The 15,981-nt window shown below is 41.7% G+C and overlaps 1 protein-coding gene across 1 annotated transcript in view; it reads right to left on the reverse strand.

The window, feature by feature from the left end:
- Positions 1–15,512, reverse strand: part of lingo1a (leucine rich repeat and Ig domain containing 1a) — a 31,715-nt gene extending 16,203 nt beyond the window's left edge. Inside the window, exon 1 of the mRNA XM_014995660.2 lies at positions 14,380–15,512. The gene's annotated coding sequence lies outside the window, so the exon portion shown is untranslated. The remainder of the gene's footprint in view (positions 1–14,379) is intronic.
- Positions 15,513–15,981: the final 469 nt, after the last annotated feature.

Genomic DNA, 15,981 nt, shown 5'->3' on the forward strand with positions numbered 1-15,981 from the left:
GTTTCAGTGGGTGCTAACCTGCACTTTCATCTGTTGGCTTTTAGGGCTAATGAGAGTAGACCCGGAACATTTGAAATTCATAAAGCTCTCCGTCTGCTCGAGAACGCGCTATCGGAGACTCGTGACCCATGTTCCCACTTAAACAAATCAGCTGATTGTTTATGCAAAGAAAATGGCACCTGTTGAGTCATACAAGTCACCGTACATGACAGGAGCAGTCATCGGGACTTCCTCTAATGAAACAGACTTTAGGTGTAGCAATGCAAAATAGAGGTCAGTGTAGGTCAACTCTGCAACTTTACATCTGATGTTTGTCAAATCACCAATGCAGCATAATTTACAAACAAATTTTGTAAGTCTTTTATATACATGTGAAATATCAATATCAATATATATGTCTAATAGAAATTTCAGTATTTTCACTGAACTCCAATCCAGCATTCTGGGGGATGTAGGCAAACAAAAAGCTTTAGATGTTCAACCTTTAGATGACGACTAGCTAAGCAAAGCTGGTGGCATCAACTAATTCACTCACTATGTTTCCATTACAAATGTGCACAAAACTTTGTCAGTGTTTACCTAATGTAAGACAAAAAAAAGTTTCTCAATTGCTGTGTTTTTGTTAAATAAGAAAGACAATTAAAAATCAGAAGTAAACAAGTTTGTTCACGCAACAAGTCATCAGCTTTGTGGTTTGCATCAGTGGCAACATCCGGTTGTTGATCATGTGAGTCGTGATGTGAAAAATGTGTTTCAGTTCCAGGTTGATGAAAAACAAAACAAACAAAAAAAAACAACTTCGACACGGCAAAAACAACTACCTCATCTTGCGCCAAAACATTTTAGCGAAAAACAAGTTTTTTTTTCAAAATTGTCTTATTTGCATTAAAGAAATTTATTTTCAAAATGTCACGTTGCACACGTAGATGGGCAACGGGAACGCAGCTTCTCATTATTTGGTTGCCTAGCAACAGCATGTTGAGTAACTTGCTTAGCAACAGTTTAAGGTTTCATCACTGTCCCTCGTAACTGCCTAAAATAAACTACAACGGCGTAGAGTGAAAACTGTGGATAAAACAGGAAACGTTACGCCACCGACTTCGCAGTATTTCTGATATTTAAAACAAAAAAACTAATCAATAATCATTAGAGATGTGCCGATCAGGTTTTTTCCTGCCGATACCGATCACCCATGAGGGCCGATCACCGATACCGATACCGATCACATAATTATTATTTATTTATGTTTTATCATAAACACTACTGGTTACATTATGTGGAAAAAGGAACCATGAATTCACCTAAATTTAGACAAAAATTTGTTTTTAATAACTTTTTCCAAGAAGAAAACTAAACAAAACAGGCATTGTGCAAATTGTACTGCTATTGATAATAGTATCTTTAACAGACTGATAACATATGAAGGCTCTGAAGAGGCTAAATAACGCAAAGAAACAAAATAAAATCTCTCAACATTGCCAAGAAGTTCAAGTATAAAACTTAACATTCAAAGGCAAAAACAGGTTCCATTACAATAAACAATCCAGAGTTACTGAATGAAAACTTCCTGTTAGCATGGCGGCTAGCTGATTACTGCTAGTTCTGATTGGCTGTTTCTGACTGAGCGGAGTAATTATGCAGAACAGGGAGGAGATCGATTATTTTTTCAGAGATTATCTGTCTCATGTTAGGACAGCGAAAGTTTTAATACGTATGTAAAATTTATTTTTTTTAAGTTAGATGCTGCAGCTTTAAGCAGAGGTTCAGTGAGAGTCACCACCAGGTGGAGCAGAAGCGGCGCTCCGTCTGTGAAATATTACTACCTGTAGCGTAGCAGCGGTTCAACAGTGAGAGCAGAACCAGCGTCTTACATCGCAGCTCGAAGACTTAAATAATTTTCCAGGTTATTTGTTTAGCTTTCTAACCGTCATGCTAATCCGGGTGAGTGTTTGTAGCTGTGCGCTGCTTTACCTGCTATCTGATCCTCCGTATGTCTTTTTTACTGCAGTGAGCCTCGATGTAGCCAAACTCCGTCAAGTATGGCGTTGTTTTTATGCCATATTAGCTTCGTTGTGTTGATGCATTTTGACCTGCTTCACCCCACGTGCTTTAATTTTCCGCCGCAACACGCGAACTTCCCCATTAACTCAGTGCGATATAGTTCCACATCGCTTAGGATTTGTTGCTACGCGGTTGCGCAGAGTGAAGGAAAGAGGAGACCAGCTGCACAGGCTGCGAAATGAGGAGCAGGTGATCGGTATCGGCAACAAGAGCCAATGATCGCCGATCACCGATCATGCACTTTTTCATGGAAATCGGCCCGATTATGATCGGTGACCGATCGATCGGCACACCTCTAGTAATCATCTATTGACTGATATTGCATATATTGTGATAAGTTTTCCAGCCATATCGTCCAGCCCTACCAAATCGAGAACATTCCTTTTAATGTTCACCCCTCCACAATCCCCAGAGTGTTGGCTGATCCCGCTGTGGCTCCAGTGTAGCGATAGGGGCTCTTAATCCATGTCCACTGAGAGATTGCCCAGAAAGATGAAGCCTCAATTAGTGAGATAAACCCCCACATAATGACACGTAGACACAGCCTGGGAAATGAGGTCTAAGCAGAAACAAAAGAGAGGAAAAACCAACAAAAAACTCTCATCTCTACGAAGGGTAAAGATTCCCTTGGAAGACGCTGGAAGTGAGGAGCGTTGAGTGGACGGAGAAAGGAAGCAGTTCACTCCTACAGCTCCGGCGGGGAAACATTGTCCCACTATCTGAGCAATCCACCTGCTCCAAATGCTTTCGTAAGAAGCTTAGAGAAGAAAAAATGCTGACCTTCATATAATCAAAGATTATGCACAGCAAAACAACAACAGTTTTAGAGTGCTTAAGCATCAGAACTCAAGGGACTTCCAAGCAATTAAAGGCAAACTTACTTGTCTAAGCTGTCCTTGCATCATCCCGTTCCCTATCTTTGATTGCCTGCTGTAGGAGAGGTGGGGGGGGGGCATGAATATCGTAAGGAGAGGAGATATTCAACTGTGTTGCTCAGCTATCTGGAGTGTTACCCAGAGGAAAGACGACACATGCTTTCAGAAAGACAATCGAAGTATTTCACAGGCTAGGTGAGAATCAATGATGAGGTGAAGCTGTACAGCACTGCCAGGTGGTTTAAGGAAACGTTTGTGGTTTCATGATGTTCTTACAAATAATTGTAACATTATTATCAAATAAGTCAGACTTCACACTAATGATAGTAAAGTAAAAAAAGCTAATTTTTAAATAAAACCACCTAAACCTCAAAAGTGGGATTGCCATTTGGAGGAAATGCTGGACCTTATTTCTTAAGGTAAGGACACAGCCGGTGCACACAATATGACTTGAATTTCTTTTTCAGAAAACTCTTGCTTCCCTGCAGCCTTTTTGCTGAAACCGCCTCTTAAACCTCTGCCCTTTCTATGCTCTTATTTGTAACACCTCACTGATTCTGAAAATAGCTTACTTTTTAGTCTTATTTACTCAGTAGCAGCATCCACACTGAAGGACGCTGTTGTCAGCGTGTCTACTGTGATGCATTCACAGATTAGGAAATGGTTGGGTATTTGAGTTTTTGACACTGAGTTTTTGGTCAATGGCCAGGGCCGATCAAACTGAAAGCTGACTTACGTCACCATTTGATTTCAAATGAGGAGGAATAAAATATCAAGCTTGGTGCTATCTGAACCTTTAAGTTGATCTATATTAACTGTGGTTAACAACATGGGAGCTCATTTTCATTAGCTCCTGTTTTAGAGATCAAAAATCTCTAAAACAGGTCTAGTCTAGCAACAACAGAGAGGGTAAAGATGTCATGTCGAAATCTAAACAAGTTGAATAACATGTAGGAAACAAAGTCTTTCACAATAATCACTCTGCGATTGCTGCAAAGCCATTTCCTAAGCTTTATTAGTCCAGTGAAGCAGAGTGGGAGCCATTAGCCAGAAATAGAGAACACAGGGAAGAGCGGCGACTCGTCATAATTGATGACAACGTGAAATCTGCTTTCTACCAGACGTTCCTGAAGATGCAGTGTCTGACTACATCAGTGTAGTCAAACACTGATGTAGTTCAACCATCAGTGTTTGACTACAAGATCGGGTTGGATCCTACAACCTGACACTTGGGTTGTGGGATCCAAAGTAGGCTCAACTTGGAATGAGTAAAAAAAAATAAAATGGTGCTTTTGAAATGGCCTAGTCAAAGCCTGGACTTTATATTAATTGATTAAATAGTGATAAGTTAAAAACTCTCCAATTTGGCTGAATCTAAACAAGTACAATTGCTGACTTTCTGCCCTGTTTCTCAGCAAAGAACAGGTTTTTTTTGTTGAATTCTGCAAAACGCGTTTGCAGACACCAAAGTTTACAAACTCCATCTTCGCCGTTTTATCGTGTCATCAGTCCTGTCTGACATCTCGAGATGAAACAAGAAGCAAAAATGTGAAAATGCTAATGAATGTGATGTGAAGGTCTCCGTTTTCCTCTCAGTGTTGAAGCCATCGCCTCTTCAGTCTGGATTGTTTAGCAGACTCGTATTTTTAGAGCTGGTCTTGCGGTGAGGTAACAGGAGCGGTGGATCAACAAACAGATTCCCTCCTACCTGGGAGTGCTAAAGCACCATTTGAATTGCAAATTCAACTTTGCGTTGTGATCTGAAACAATTAGTTGTGTAATGAGTTAATTGTCACAGCTATTTAAAAATCAAACACATAAGGCATGTCATAGACGCTGCTGCTGTGTTGCACTGTATATATCTGGCAATCTAATGTTACTAAGACTCAAATAGACTGAAATATGAAACTTATAGTCTTACTGACTTCCTGATTAATAAAAAATTAAAGCTCTACAAGCGCATTCATAGCTAAATTGGTATTTCTTGCTGTATTGTTCTTACCCGACACATGAAAATCAGGAAAAGTGATGACATATACAGTGACAATCCCTTGGTTATTATCCATCCACTAAGCCTGTTCTGAAGCTAATAGACCATCCATGGAAAATGGTATAAACACTGCATATTTTTCTTATCACATTCTTACTCATTATTGCCAAAATGGCAGAAATAAGTGCAAGCAACTGCAAAAGAGCTGAATTATTTATCTGTCATTTGCATATCTGCTACAAGTTCAGGACCTGGTTGAGGAGCGATTCTATTACAGAGAGAGATATTACTCTCGTGTTTCCTTGCAGGCTGTACAACCAGATTCACCCATTTAAGAGACCTTTTTCTAAAGCCATACACAGGAAACAATAAAAGTAGTTTCTTTGTGTATGTTGTTTTTGTCTTTCTTTCTGTCTGACTTTGTCTCATTTTGTCACTTTTGGAACTTTTTTTTTAGTCTGCGGCTGAATCAGTTGTGAAGGGTTAAATTGCCTGACCCATCCTCTCCCCCTCATGGCCTTCCACAGACCCGATCTCTTTCCTCTCCCAATTCCCAAAGGTTCACAAACTACTTTGCACTTCAGTGGCGGAGCGTCGCACGCCAGCACTCTGCAAGGTCAAATGCCATTTCATTTTCCTGGTCTTTGATGGCTGCCCAGCTCTTTCATCGGCCTCACCCTCCCGACTCACCCCCGTGCTACCTTCGCCACTCTCCAGTTAAACGGCCCTCGATGTCCCCGCCTCACATTTAGAGGACGGAGTATCACCCAGGGTAAATATCTGTTCAGAGCTAATACTAAATATTTGTTTTTGTTTTTTTTTATCATTTAAACATAATTGCCCAAAATTATGTTTTGCTTTTCCTGCATGTGAAAAAATAATTCAGGAAAGACCCAGTAATAATTTTTTTTTCTTTTTAATTGAGTTTCTTTTTCTAAGTGGCATTGAGATGAACCATTTTGACTCTTATTAACCAAGAGATAGAAATACTATCACAATTTCATGGTGTTTATGGTTTTATAAACGTAGAATGCCATTCAATCATCTAACAAAAGAGTCAAATAGATTGGCAGGACATCAGGGTTTTTTGTCTTTCCTGATTCATTAAACGTATAAAAACTAAGAACTCTCATCATTTTTGGTTACTTCTTGTTTCACAACTACATTCTGCTGGTGACAACGAGCTTCTGCACATTTTTTATGTGTAACAATTCTTAGAAAAACTGAGGATGTTTCCACACCTGCTAGTCTGGTAAACTCAGTTGGAATTGGGACCAAAATTGCAACGTTTGTAGCTGGTGTGGTTCACTTTCACACTGCACTGCGTCAAACAACCCAAACTATTGGGTTGTTCCCCTCCTTGCCTGTGGTGGCGCTGCACCAAGAACAACTGATGTAAACTACACAAAAACCTCCAAAGAAAACATGAGCGTAATTTCTGTCTTCACAAAATGTAAACCAAAATGTAGTAGCATCAAATTCTAGTGGTTGTAGGATTTCTTTCTTGTTTGTGATAAAAGACCACAAGCTCCTTCTCCAGCTAGCCTTGGCTAAAGCATTTGTTTGGTTGTATTTACCCAGAATGCTCTGCGCAATAGCCGGCTTCCTGCTTTTGGAGCAGACTGGTTTGCATCCAAACTTCCCTAGAGTTCACTTCAACCACCAGAGTTCGCTATTGTTCACAAACCAAGAAGAGTACGATGAAAACGGACTAAACAGGGCTGGTGTGAACGCACCCTAAATCTGTCAAAGCTGGACTCGGCAGATCAAATCAAAGAAAAGAAAAGCAGAAGTACATCTCAGCCAGACTGGTGCATCCTCAAATATCTTATATTGTTTATTACAGTTAGGATGTCATCTATAAGATTAATTTATTGTAATTTCTAATTTTGAAAGAATGAATGTAATTGGTGGTGCTTTTTTTGGACCACTTAGTTGAGACACTAATGCATTGATTTGTGTCAAGGCAAGGCACATTTTTGCTTCCCAATAATCTGGGAAGACATATCTAATAGAATTAACATAAAATGACACTTTGAATTTTGCTTAGCAATGAAATCAATTTTATAAAGATTACTAATGTGGGAGTAAGGAGGCCGTGTTCCTGCAAATTTCAGTGGAGCTCTGACTCATGTCCGAGTTCTGGTTGGAATATTTCAGTTTTGTGGAGGTCCATCAAACGAACACATCGTTTATGCCACCCGGTCCGGTCGATAACCCGTAATCTGACCTCTTGTTTCCTCCCAGCACGTTCGCTCTCTTCCATCAACAGTATTAGCTGTTCTTTGTTGCAGTGCTCTGTTTTTCCAATTCCCTCCTCCCTCCCCCTCTCTTTCTCTTACTGTGTTGACAGTGAGTTGGTGAAAGAAAGGCTGGATGAGGAAAGAAGAGGAAAAAGACAGGCTAGACAGGCGGACAGAAGGAGTGAGCTTTTAGGAAAGTTAAACCAGGAGAGGAGAGAGGGAGAGAGAAAGAGATGGACGGAGAGGACCAAAGAGACGGGGTAATATAGCTTTTAGGGAACTAAAAGCCTCTCCCCCTTTTTTCCTCAATGCAAAGGGCCTGTTGTTTTGAATCACATGACGAATGGGAGCTGACTTTGAATGGATGAAAAGCAACTTCTCTGATCTAACAGAAATGGAGGGGATAATGGGCCTGAAGCATGTTAAAATGTTTGAATTATGTGACAACACTTCAATGAGGAAGCATCATGGTGGATAGCTCTTCTATTGTTCTGGCAGCATTTTAGAAAGGGGGTGTCCATGTTCTTACTGAACTCTAATCGGATTAGTGCCTTTTAATTAAGCCTTCTTAAGGACCATTAAACAGAAACGGAAACTGCATTAAGTCAAAAGGTAAACCAAGAAATTATTTACTTTTAATGGTAAAAATATCTTCTGGCACAAGATGTTGCTTAATTAAAATGACATTTATTTTCAGAAGTCTGTTTTATTAAGGGCTGTCGTTCTGCTAACAATATGTGACTTCATATGGTGAAGCTGTTTTTATGGAGCATAAGTGATTTATTCTTGTTATCCTCTGAGTATCTTTGAGACTTTTATTTTGAAGAAGGGAACCGTCAACCACTAATGACGCTAATTGGCATCTGCTTTGTAAAATCCTATTACCACTAAACGCAGCAGCTATGACTGAGTTTCACTATCACCAGACCAAAATGTTAAATACTCGTGCATAGGCCTGTCGCAATAAATCATTTGATCATATAATAAATTAAAGCAAGCTTAATTTCTATTTGCATGATTTATCATTTTTCTCTTTTCTCTCTACAAAAACTGGATGACAAAAGTCTTCAGTCTGGTGATTTGGTCTAAATTAACCCTTATTTTGAAGGGCAATTCTGTCTACAGAAACTTTATATTTCATTTGTTATTTTGTTATATTTCAGAATTGAAAGTTCATTGATCTTTGAGAATGTGTTATTGCATTACTACACCATTAACTCAATATTTCTTGAAAATGGTCTCAAAACAACAATATTATCATTTATTGCAATAATTTCTGGATGAATTTATAGTCCAGCAAAATGTATTACTGTGACAAACCTACATATGTATAATTATATCATGATTTTAGGTGCATGAAACATTATTCCTAATAGTCAGAAGGACAAGAAGGGCATATTTTCAGTGGAGCTGCTGCTATGTTTCAAACATGCTGCTGTCATATTGGATTGAATGGTTTAGATTAAGGCAAAACTCAAAACTTTTTTTTTCTATTTTCAGGGATTTTTCAACATGGAACCCAAAAATGACTTGATTAAATTCTGATCATGTAATAAAACTGCATACTTCAGCCAAAATGTACCAGTGTAAAACAGCTTTATCTTTTAAAAAACATCAAAACAAAACGTATGAAGCCCAAAGGTCAAACTTGTGTAACTGTTTCAAATGTCTGTCAGTAGGATGTTAACATAAAAACATCAGTATATATTATGCTGTTTCTATTTGTATAAAGAAAAAACGACGTTCTTAGTTTCCCCCAAAATACTGCTGGATCTCATCTCGTTTCCATGAGCCATGTGTCAACACAATCCTACAATTTACATAGGAGCCAAGAACTCATTAATTATGAATGCTTTCAGTGACTGAAACTCACCTGAAACACACCGCCAGCAGATTTGCCATAAAACACAACTTCACCTTCAGAGCCCCTGGTTAGCCCACTAGACGGAGGAAAGGGAGCCGAGAGCACTTGCACTTCACCTAAACGCTGAACTTTGTGAATTCTGATCCTCAGTGGGGTATTTTAGCCGCCATTACAGCAGCGGGGTGGTGCTCGAACTGAATTCTTGCTCCCACTTATGGAAAAAGATCATATGCTCCATTCGAGTGGGGGTGCGTAAGTGGAGCTGCTTCTGTCCCACAGTTGTGTTTACAATCACTTCTGAATAGAGTCGTTCGACATGATGAGTTCAGCAAAGGCGATGGCAACGTGTTGTGATATTTGCCACACAACCCTGTCTTACTGCACAGCAATTCCTGCAGTCTCTTCTCAAAGAGAAAATAGATAATAATAATAATAATAATAATAATAATAATAATAATACTCGCGCATAAATCAAATGAAGCAATAATCGTCTTTGTCTGGGAAAGAAAAAAGGACCCTCGACGTAACCTAGAAACTTCCTTAGTTATGTCCACATACTGTACCGTCTGTACAACATATGGGCAACAAGCTGCAAACGACCGAAAGTACAGAATGTGTTTTAGCCTGGGCAATGCTAACTTGGATGACTTCCACTGAAGCGCTCCGGCTCCAGTCACCCTTTCAAAGCTGCCAGTCAAATGCCTTCAAATGCCTCAGTCGATATGATTCGCAGCCCCCTCTAGCAGATTAGCAGGGTGACATTAACTCAGTCATTTAAAAGATGGACGAGTGAGTCTTCCTGGCAACAAAAGTGCCAGAATAGACACTCGCTTGTCCCGCATGCAGTGAATACAAATGCTTTCGCCTGGAAGAAGCGAAAGCCCTCTGTCAGCACAATAACATTTGCCCAACCCCTGACCCGCTGGCTTGTCCTGTAGCTTTTTAAGATGATACGTTTTTTAAAGATCTACAAACGGCGTAAGCAAAATCCTTGCGTTCAGCTGAAAACAGGAGCTGGTTGAATACTTGCAAATGCAAAAGACCTGTCAAGATCTGATGCAAAACAGATACAGAAATTTGTATGATTAGGGGGCGACCTTGTCTTTTTCGGATTACGACTATGATTTCAGTGATGAAAACATTGGGAGGTAATGAGAGGGTTCAGTATCTTTGACTACAGAGGATGCTTTGACATGAGGACTGGGTGACTTGTGCATCAAAGAAACAGCCTTCCAGTTGAAGGACGCCCACTCCGTCGACTGAGCTGCAGCCGTTCCGCACAGCATATCTAGAGTGATAAACATGTCTCTGCAGCAGAATTACTTAATGTCCAAGTGAGCGGGCACGACACTGCTGCAACGCTGACAGGAAGAGGCTGTTTCTGTCTTATTCCACTAATCAACACCTCCCAGACATGCTGTAGTGATTACGTTCACGTGCACTAATCCTCTTCTCTTTCTCACTTATTGCTGGATCTAGTGCAGAAATCACAATGTTTACCACACTGAGGGAGCAAATGTGAGAGGAGTTTCGTGGATGAAAAGGCAGCTGTTGTTGCAGTCTATGAACTTTGTTGCTATGTCTACGAGGAAGCAAGCTTTTGTTGACTCAACCAAAATAAGAGATGTGAGGACACGCACTCCTGGGAGCCAACCACTGTACTCCTGGACATTGTCTTAGGCATACATATTCTTCTAAATGTGCTTTTAAAGCGGTCTGTGGAATTCAAAGCACTCTGCAGGATGTCATTAATGGCACTTAGCATCAAATTAAGAAGATTCTGAGCATAGTCGAAGCTGTGTTAGGATAGAGTCACCCAAAATAACTGCAGCTGGTTTTTTATTGTCTTTGACAGGTAGCCAGACAACACTAATCCTCCTCCCATCACCCCCTCCACAAGAAATTAGTGTTATGGTTTATCTTGGTTTTCTGTGTTGAACAACGTTGCTGTGAATGCAGAACATGTTTCCTTGAGTCTACCAGTTGTCAGTCTGCTGTTGGTTCATCAAAAGCAGAGTAAACATTGCGTAGTTGAGAAAATATTGAGGTACGTCTTAGCTCCAGCTAAAAATCCAGCTCCTGAATGTATCCAGTGCTGTTTTCTGGTTCAGTATAAATGTTGCAGCCATAATCTGAATTGGTATAAATCACTTATGCTAAAGTGTCTGACATTAAAGGATTAAGGACAGTGAAATTTTAATCAAGCAATTGATTTTTGATGATTCATTGAGAGGCACCGTGACAGTACCAAAGGCCAAGTGAAGGACAAATAGGCAGCTGGGTTGCTACCTTACCACAGCACCGCAGTTTTGATTGGGCTCTGTGTCATAAACAGATAATGACGTCCATTTAGTCTGAAACAACAGCTTGATGTTTTGTCACTGGCTTGGTCTTATCAGTACTGTTGACAGTATAACAGTAAAATCAAACTGCATTTCAGTGTATAACTGGATTTTGTGGAGCATAATTAAGCAAAATCCAAATCCTAATTGTATTACATAGATATAAGATAAACATAAACACAACAAATGCAGAGCCACTTGCTTAATGACAGGAAGCCATAACAGGGCGCTCAGGTTGCATTACGTTTAGGACAGATGCTTCCCAGGACTTAACGCCTCTAAAAGGAAAAGCACTGCTGAAACCGCAAAAAAGAAGAACCTTAAATCTCAGATGTCTTTTTTTTTTTTTTTTACAACAATCACAACCATCCTTCCTCCTTTAATTCAGCTGACATCCACCAAGGACAAACAAGATCTTCCCTCTCCCTCGCATCAAACGGCCACTGTGATCCCTTAGCAGGGCCTTACATGCAGATGCCACCCAGCCTAGGGCATTGCCGAACCGAGACACTGTGGCATCAAGTGGAATGGCATCTGACTCCTGGTTTAAAAAGAAAAAAACAACATAATTGGCGTCCCGTGTGAGAACTAGCAGCTCCATGTCACTGTAACATCATGTAGGTAGAGTGGTCTCACAACTGGGAGCTAATAAACACCTTGTCGCTGCAGTAGGTGTCAGCTTTGCACCCCCAGATGAAAGCGTCTCCAGGAGACATGAGAACACGTCATAAGCCGGTATTAGCCCACTCGCTAATAACACTGCTGGTCATTTTGTGTGGCAGCAAGAGAGAAAAAAAAAAAAAAAAAAAGCAAGGCTGTGATCAGTCACCGTGCTCTAACGTTACCGTCCGCACCGCCGCCACCCACTCTGTCTCGCCTGCTCCGGTCTGCTGTCAAATCTACGCTCAAGCTGATTTCTTCCATGAATTATTAATGCAGCGCGCACTCTGAGGCTGCTCTCATTGTTTTTCTTCTCCGTTCTGTCTGTATATGATTGGATTACTAATACACTAATATCTAAGCATACCTCCATGAACCACGTTACGAGGAGCATGATTCTTTTCCTGGGATATCTGATGCTCCTGCATTAAACTGGCCGCTACGCAGGAGGTTCGGGGTTATTGCGAGCATTGATCAACGGTTGCCGTAATTCAATACGGGATGTCGACAGCGGGGTAACGCTGTAGGATAAGACAGGCCTTTGCAATATGCCAACCCCGCCCCCCACCGCGGGGCAAAAAGGTGAATCCTATTGATGGCACTAGATAGCCAAGGTCAGCTACAGCACATTAATTTAACGAAGGCACCCAGAGGGCCCATCGCAATGCACGCTCGGCCCTCTCTGCTATAGCGAAACGGCCATGATTAACTAAGGCAGAGCCCGCCGGTTGTTGAGGAAATCCAGGAGAAAACTTAGGAGCCGGGTGGCGTGAGCCCACCAGCAGCAGATTAAAGGAAACAATCAGTTTGATGGGGTCATTTGAAAGTCACTACAGGTCTGGTAAACACAAACACAGCACAAAACAGTCACTTTTATGGTCATCACTGAGGGCTGGATGGGGGGGAATGAGGAGTGTGCCACACCCAGGCCCCTGCCTCCATGTGATACCTCAAAGTGTATCGTCTAACTATCACATTGGATTGTGGGTTCTGATAAAGCAGGAGAGGCTCCTGCTGCTCCTCTATCTGCTAGTCTGCTCCCTCCAGTTATTTATAACATATAAAGCTTTATGAATAACCGCAGGCACAGCCTGCACTGGGTTTTGTGTGCATTGTAGACGTTTTTCCCCTCTCCCTTTCTTTTACACATAACATACACTCAGAAAAGGCAGAGTGAAAATGAGAATTATCTGGAGCCACTGGTGTAATATTTTTTCTTACTTCTGCCAAACGCTGCCTTGAATAACAAACAACAGACAGACGGAGTGTGTGCAACCACAAACCATAAACGCGCAAGTTTCTTCCTGTGTCCCATATTGTCGCAGCCGAAGCTATATATAGACCCCTGCTGACTGTCATCCCGTTCAAAACAAAGAGTCCCAAGTTAATTCAGGAGAGAGAGAGAGAGAGAGAGAGAGATGGGGGGGGACAGAAAAAACCCTGCATATCTGCAGAATCCTGCTTGCATTTTCTCTCTTTTTTTTTCTTCTTCCTCCTCTCAGCTGCCCATTTAAGAGATAGCCATCTTTTGCAGATCCATTGAAAAATGGCATTCACGGGTGGTTCACGACTTACACACGAAGACAAAATGTTATCTCAGCACAGTCAAAACGCTGGCAAATAAGGGATAGACTAAGGTAACGCTTTGTAATTGCAACTCTCCACCGTTTTCACTCACCCACACACACACACACACACACACACACACACACACACACACGCACCAAACAGAAAGGCAGGGTCTACATTCCGTTTCCTTCTCACACACTCACCCAGTCTCCATCGCGGGACAATTAAATTTGATGAATGGTTTAAGCCTTCTTCACCTTACAGACATGGACAGTATGGTGGATAGGAGAGGGAGGGGGGGAGGAACACGATAAGCCGTAAAAATATGTATTAATCATAAATGTAAAAATAAAGAACAGAAATCAGTGCTGATTAATGTTTATACCTGCAGAGGACGCGCCTAAGCTCAAGTCCTTATTTTCTGCTGGTCTGTGTTTCTCTGTCCTGTCTACAGTACAGATTCTGCTCTGACCGTCGGAGGTACAGCCTTATTTTTCATATTTATTTTGCCCCATATCTAACATTACAGTGAGTTCGGGGTTTTTAAGAAAGACTCTTTCCCTCGCACTGACAGATATTTCCCTCCGAACAGATTTGGCTGCATTATGTATATCCATGTCTTGCCATACCTATGTCTTTGGCCGCGCGCCACATTAAACCGCATTTACAGAAACGCAGACAGAGAAACGCTCAGCTACGGAGACATTACTCCAAATACAGAACAGGGACTTTTAGAAGCCCACACAGTCCATCATTATCGTTTACAGATACTCACCTGCGGTAGCGCTCACAGCTTCCAAGCATGCTTTCGCATCTCTCCGAGACGGCAACTCCCAGCCACCAGCACTCAAATTGAGACGCACTATCTCAAGTCCATCCCCTCCCGCCTTTAAAAGACGGCTTTCACCAAACAAACCGAGGGGAAACGCACACCGCCTGATTTCCAGTGAAATTCTCCACAGCGACCGCAGCTCTAATGTATGTTTCAGACGAAAAAAAAATCTTCCCCTTCAAAAAACACACACACTAAAAAAAAAAAAAAAAAAGAAAAAGAGAGAGAGAGAAAAAACACAAGCCTCGGTCCTCTGTCTCGGTGGTGATGGGACTCCCTCCTTCAGAGCACCAAACTCGTCCGATAGGGTACCGGGAATAAAAAGGCAGGAATGCAGATGGCAGGTAGAGACGGTTATCGACTCCCACGCGCGACTCCTCTGTAAGCAGGCGGGTACGCGGCTCCTTGATGCGGTCTCTCCTCAGCCACTCCGCTCTGAGCAGCCCTGCGTGTGTGTGTGTGTGCGTGTGTCGGTGTGTGTATGTGTGACTGGCTGTCGTCAGAGGCAGAAGCAATCCGCCTACTTGGAAAGGAGGGTTGGAGATGATCAGCGGAACGCAGTCCTTACCCGGGATCCAACTCAAAGTGTGTCTCTCTGTGCGCGTGACTTGTGTGCGGTTTGAACTGATGGAGCGCGAGCCTGTGAGGGAACCGCTACTTTGCTGTTATTTATTTATCTTAACGTTAATTTATTTTATTTAACGCTAATTTCTGCATTTTTAACTCCAAAAAGGGAGGGAAATTGCAACAAAACACCCCGCATTATCTCCGGAAACTACCGATAAGCAGATTTAAACACGAAAGAAAAATCAAATTCCTAACTGAGGCTGAATTAAGAGTGATAGGAGTCTGTGAAAGGCTCGCAGTACCTCGTTTGAAAGCCTGATGGCGCTGTGGGCTTCACATACAGTGGTCATATCCCTCTTTTCCAAGAGGCGGGCCCTGCAGAGTGTTGTCTAACACATATCTGATCCTTTATCTATCCCCCTGCGAGTTTAAAAATGGGGTCTCAGGCACCGCCGGGGCAGAGACAGGAGAGGAGTGTTTAAGGCAAAGAGAATAAATATTTCACACGGTTAAACTCCTATTTCTTTCACCCTCCTGTAATATGTTCTGAAGTGAGAGGCGAGCACATTATTGCTCTGTAAGTGTCATAATAGGGGACATTCAATGTCACCGGATGGCTCTCAATGCGCAGGATGTGAATTTAAATACCTCTTAACAGTGTTACGTAGGAGCTGAATGATAAAGTTTCCTTTGTAATCACTGCCCAGGGTGCTCATTGATTAGAAAAGGTTAGTAATGATGGGGGGGTGGGGGTGGGGGGGAATAAGTCGCTGCTTAACAGTAAAAAGGTCCAGATTGTGAATCACAGGGCTGCTGCTAATAAGCCACAGAGGTTAAAGGAGTTCTGCTCTTTGGTTTTACCCTCGGGGAGTACTGCCCTCAGAAAAGAACGTGATAGCCAATCTGAGACTCGCTTGAGAAACGTGAAATGCGGTGAAAGCGGTCCACCATAGGAAAAAGATAAAAGAATAAGATAAA

This window comes from Poecilia mexicana, unplaced genomic scaffold (assembly GCF_051168715.1).
Source record: "Poecilia mexicana isolate PSO_F unplaced genomic scaffold, ASM5116871v1 scaffold_6, whole genome shotgun sequence".
In the NCBI taxonomy this organism is placed as follows: Eukaryota; Metazoa; Chordata; class Actinopteri; order Cyprinodontiformes; family Poeciliidae; genus Poecilia; species Poecilia mexicana.